The sequence below is a fragment of the Phalaenopsis equestris genome, unplaced genomic scaffold, assembly GCF_001263595.1.
Source record: "Phalaenopsis equestris unplaced genomic scaffold, ASM126359v1 Scaffold000002, whole genome shotgun sequence".
Classification (NCBI taxonomy): domain Eukaryota; kingdom Viridiplantae; phylum Streptophyta; class Magnoliopsida; order Asparagales; family Orchidaceae; genus Phalaenopsis; species Phalaenopsis equestris.
Genome location: NW_018164444.1, coordinates 29786142 through 29791486, shown reverse-complemented (window position 1 = coordinate 29791486; position 5345 = coordinate 29786142). Strand labels below are relative to the sequence as shown.

At 41.1% G+C, this 5345-nt stretch overlaps 1 protein-coding gene across 1 annotated transcript in view; it reads right to left on the bottom strand.

Annotated features, from left to right (window-relative positions):
• LOC110039435 (transformation/transcription domain-associated protein-like) overlaps positions 1 to 5345 on the bottom strand; it is a 167596-nt gene that overhangs the window by 56973 nt on the left and 105278 nt on the right.

Genomic DNA, 5345 nt, shown 5'->3' with positions numbered 1-5345 from the left:
GAAAAATATGAGGTCAGTTTGATTTCATATTTTTCTAAAATTATATATATATGTAAATTAAACGTCCTTCCGAAGCGGGCGACAGGACTTCACTTCCAGCGACCGACAGCTTCTTACGGGCAACCACTCCCCACGACTTTTTAGTGCCGACAAGTATGTTTCTTCGAACCATTCTCTTAACCATCCATTTGATCATTGGCAGCAGCAAGTCCACTTGATCATATCTGAGGATCTCGGGAGGATTATCCTGTCTATCTCTTGTAAAATTATAACAGCAACCACATTGTATTGTGATCGTGTCTTTCCCCCTCATCCATTTTCTTGGCTCGGAGTAAGTCCTCTCCATCAGCAAGCCTGCTCGACCTGTCTTTCAAATCAAAAAAGGATTTTCGTTTCGTCACTCTCTGAGACTCTGGTCCCTCTAGGATGTTGATGAGTTTTCCTTGCACCTCTTCGTAGAACTCAAAATTTCTTTTACTCAAAATTTCTTTTATTCACCTAAATTTCTTTTATCTCATCCTGTAATATTCCATCATGCTGGGAAACGGTGGCTGTCGGGGGTATTCCCTCGTCTCAACATTGACGGGAACCCAAACTGGCGCTGACTCTGTTTCCAGCAGAATGTAAGACTCGGTCTCCATCGGAACATAGGGTTCGGTAGCCCGTGGGACGTATGCTTCCGTATTTAGCGGACCATAGGCTTCCTCCATCTGGTGCTCGGCGGTCTGAGAATTATCACCACTGGAGGCATACTCCTCTAAAGTACTGTAGTGCTGCAGGTGCAAGACATTGCAGTCTGGGCACTCTACGAAGGCCCTCGCAGCTGACTCGGCGTTGCAGGTAGGGCCAGGTAGGGCAACCCGGGCAAAGAGCATCTGAAGCTGGCAGTGGTTTCGTCTCTGGAACAATCCTGGACTCGGCATCCGAAGTAGGCAGGTTGGACGAACTCTCTTTCATGCTGGTTCGTAGATATGCCCCTCTGGAATAAGGGTAAGTAATATGTATCTTGTTGGCGCCTCCTCTCCTCTCGTAATAGAGCTCGCTGTCTGCATCGACTAGCGTTTCTGCGTATGGTCCTTCGCAGCGGAGCGAACTGTACCCTTTCTTCATTTGCAGCAATTAGTCCTCCAGCTGGTGTAGCTACCATGGAGGGTAGACGGCTAGTCCCTTCCATCGGGTCTGGCCGTATCATCACCTCTTTCTCTTTCAGTGAGGACTTATTTCTGGTACTGAATCTGAGAAGTGAGGGCAACCCCTCCTTTTCTTCCGGGTCAACAACATCCATCAAAGGACCGTAGTAATACATGTTGACCTCGTCAAACTCCATATTGAAATCAAGTGTGTTGCCCTGCGACGCCATCTCCTCATTAAGTGAGAGGTTCCATCCATCTTTAAAGGCGAAGATCAGCCTCTGACCTGACATCTTCCTGCATAGTACAGAAAAACCATCAGTGAGCTGAAACTTGGCGTGAACAAGAACAAAACATGTGTTTTATTAGGGAAAAATTCAGTTCATATCGATGAAGAGCTCATTTATTTATGTTTTGTTTCATTTAATAAAATATAAAATCTGAACGTAACAAAAGTATTGAAATATAGAGTTTCAAAAGTTTCTATTTTATTGGACCCGGATACAGATACTTCGGCCAAATAAATAACCCTAGGATAATCAAAATCTCAAAATTTCAGTGCAAGCGCTGTCAAGCTGCGTAATATATCTTCAAGTATCGTCCGTTGATCGGCAACATGGGTCTTTCGCCCCGAAAATTCACCAGCTGGTAAGCTCCCCTTGAATAAACTTTCTCTACGACAAATGGTCCCTCCCAGGTTGGCTCAAATTTCTCACCTATCTTGTAGCGTGCAAGAATAGGTCTTTTGAGAACGAGAACGATGTCACCAACTTTGAAAGACCTCGGGCGAACCAACTTATCATGAACTTGCACCATCTTTGCTCGATAAAGCTCTAAATGTTGTTGTGCTTCTAATCACTTTCCTTCGACACTTTCTAATTCTTCAAGTCTAATCAAGTCTAAGCTTCGCAAGTCTAAGCTTCGTACATTCTTCCGTTGTGAGCTGATTAGCGACAGCGATTCTGAGAGAAGGCGTCTGAACTTCTAACAGTAGCACGGCCTCGGACCCATATACGAGAGCGTAAGGTGTGCACTGAGTGGGAGCTCTGAACGTTGTCCGGTAGGCCCACAAAGCTTCTAACAACTTGTTGTGTCAATCTCTTTTATTTTCCTCTAGTATTTTCTTTAAAATCTGTAGTAATGTTTTGTTGAAGGCCTCGGCTAGGCCATTTGCCCTGAGATAGTAGATTGTTGAATGTCTCCAATCTATCTCGTGTCGTCTAACGAAGTTGTTGATCTAGGTACTTCTGAACGTTGTCCCATTGTCGGAGATTACTCTGCGTGGTACACCGAAACGATAAACAATTTGACTCTTGAGAAACTGGAGAACCTGCTGTGATGTAACCTCTCGTAGCGGCACTGTCTCTACCCATTTAGAGAAGTAATCCGTAGCTGCGAGGATAAACTTGTGTCCCTTAGAGAATGGAGGGTCTATCGGTCCTATTATGTCCGTACCCCAACAGTCAAATGGGCACGGAGCAACAGTTGGGTGTAGCACATTCGGAGGTTGGTGTAAAACCACCCCATGCACTTGGCACTGGTGACACTTTCTGGCCGTATCCATGCAATCAGACATCATTGTTGGTCAATAATATCTGAGTCTCTTAATCTTCATTTTCATTTTAGGCTCTGACTGGTGAGCACCACACAACCCGGCGCGTACTTCTTTAACGTTATTTTGTACTTCTGGTCTGCTAAGACACCGCAACCACATTTGATCGAACGATCTCCTGTAGAGAACGCCACCAACTAGGGCATAAGACATGGCTCTTCTTGTGATGTGATATGTCGCTGTCTTGTCCTCTTGTAATTTTCCAGTTTGCAAATATTCTATAAATGGTTTAAGCCAGTCTTCGTTGATATCGACAACTGTATTTATCGTCTCCTCTTTCTCAAGTTTGTGGAGTCTCCAGGTCTCCAGGTCAAAACTTGTCTTCCTCGTACTGTGATTTCTATGGAATCCTACGGGGGACATGTCAATTCCTTAGCGAGTTTACACGTCAATTCCTTAGCGCGTATAGCTAGAGCGTCGGCATGCGCATTATATACCCGAGGAATCTCATAGAAAGTTACACTAGGAACATGTTCCAGTAACTTCATTGCATACTGATGGTATTCTGTCAACCTTGGCTTCAAGATCCTGTATTGTCCGGCGACTTGCTGAAGGATAAGCTGAGAGTCACCGCAGATGTCGATATCGGTCATATCCATTGAGATTGTCAATTCTAATCTGGTGATCAAGGCTTCATACTCAGCCTCGTTGTTGGTGCACGGCCCTGTCAAGTGGTGGGAGAATCTCGGGAGAGTCTCAGCATACCCTTATCTAGCGTGATGAAGACCAACCCAATCCCTGCCTTGTATGGTATAACTGCTCTTGATTCTTTATCTTTTCTGGCCGACGAAGCACTGTCGGCCGTTTTTTAACTTTTAACCCTTCGTGATTTGAAAAAGTGAATGATTTTGTGATTTTGAAAATAATTTAAATATAAATATAACCTTTTTTTGATTTTTTTAAATGTAACATTTTAATTTTAAAATAGATGAGACCAAACGGGTCTCACATTTAAGTAGTTTAGATGATTGAATACAATCCTGCGGGTAATACACTTATCCCGAAGAATAAATATATCACTTATAATAGGGATTCAATCACCTAGAGTAAAGAATTTATGACATTCAAGTTCCCCTACCTAACATAAAAAATTAGATAGGATTTATTTTATCTGGGTTCCTGGTTCCCTATAGAGGCAAACCCCTATAGTTAATTACATCTTAAATGATTGAAATCACTTAAGAAAACTCTTGATTAAGATCAGGTGGTTTTGCTTTCAGGATTTCAAAGTTTAGGTTTTCACGATTGGACATGGGAAAATCAAATAGGAATGGCTCAAAATAGGAACAATTATTTAAGGAATCCAAAGGGAAGAAAAGTAGAGGATATCACAGATCTGGGAAAACCCCGGTGAACTCTCAACTATCCTATTGTTTGGCTTTGTGTCTTTTGAAATGATTTAATTTAATATTTCAATCCTGCAAATTATTTAGAATTTAGGACTTACGTTTTCACAATATCGGACTGTGCAAATAGCCTAAAAAACAGGAGGATTTACACCGTACCGGTAACTCCGTACCGGTAACCTCGGAATCCTAAAATGTTAGGACTTATAATTGAACAACAGAGTTGTACAGAAAGCCTAAAGAGTAATCCTATGGGTTGTTATTTAAACTAAGGAAAGTGTATAGTGTTGTGAAAATGTTTATGTGATAAGAAGATGTTTTGCTGCTACAGATCCACCTGGAAATTGTTCTTCGTCGCGTTGTCCCAATATCGGACTGTGCAAATAGCCTAAAAAACAGGAGTATTTACACCGTACCCGGTAACTTCGGAATCCTAAAATGTTAGGACTTATAATTGAACAACAGAGTTGTACAGAAAGCCTAAAGAGTAATCCTATGGGTTGTTATTTAAACTAAGGAAAGTGTATAGTGTTGTGAAAATGTTTATGTGATAAGAAGATGTTTTGCTGCTACAGATCCACCTGGAAATTGTTCTTCGTCGCGTTGTCCCCGATGTTCGCTCCAAACTCTTCGTAGTAGCACCTCCTGGTTTAGTTTTAGTTTTGAAAATGCTCCTAACCACTAGGTTATCCTAAACTAAGGCATAGTGTATCAAAGTAACTAAGCATGCAGTGTGAAAGAAAAGTAACAATGCACTGTACAGTAAAGAGAAAAGACAATATAACATGCTGAAAGAAGAGCATGACGTGCTATAAAGAGTAGTATAACATGTTGGGGAAGCAGTATAACAGTCTATAAAAACAATATAACATGCTTTAAAATAAAATGTTGTAATATAAATTAAATCTGTACACCTGAGAGGTCCATTGCTCCTTTAAATTTAGCTATTATGCGTTGTGTAAAAGAGGAAAGTATGACATGAAAAAGACTTAACAGAAACAAGTACATCATAGGAAAAAGACAAACAAATAAAATAAAATAAAACATCATATATAAAGGACCAAGAATAGGAAATTTATATGTGATATTGGAATGTCCCCAATTGCCAGGAGGATTTGAGTGTAGGGAGGATTTGAGTGCAAGAGGATTTGAGTGTAGGACAAACTCAAATTTCGGAGCATTGGGTTTCAGTTTTGGTCAAGTTAAGGTAAGAATTTCATTATTTGATTAATTAAATCAGTCATGAGTCACAATCTA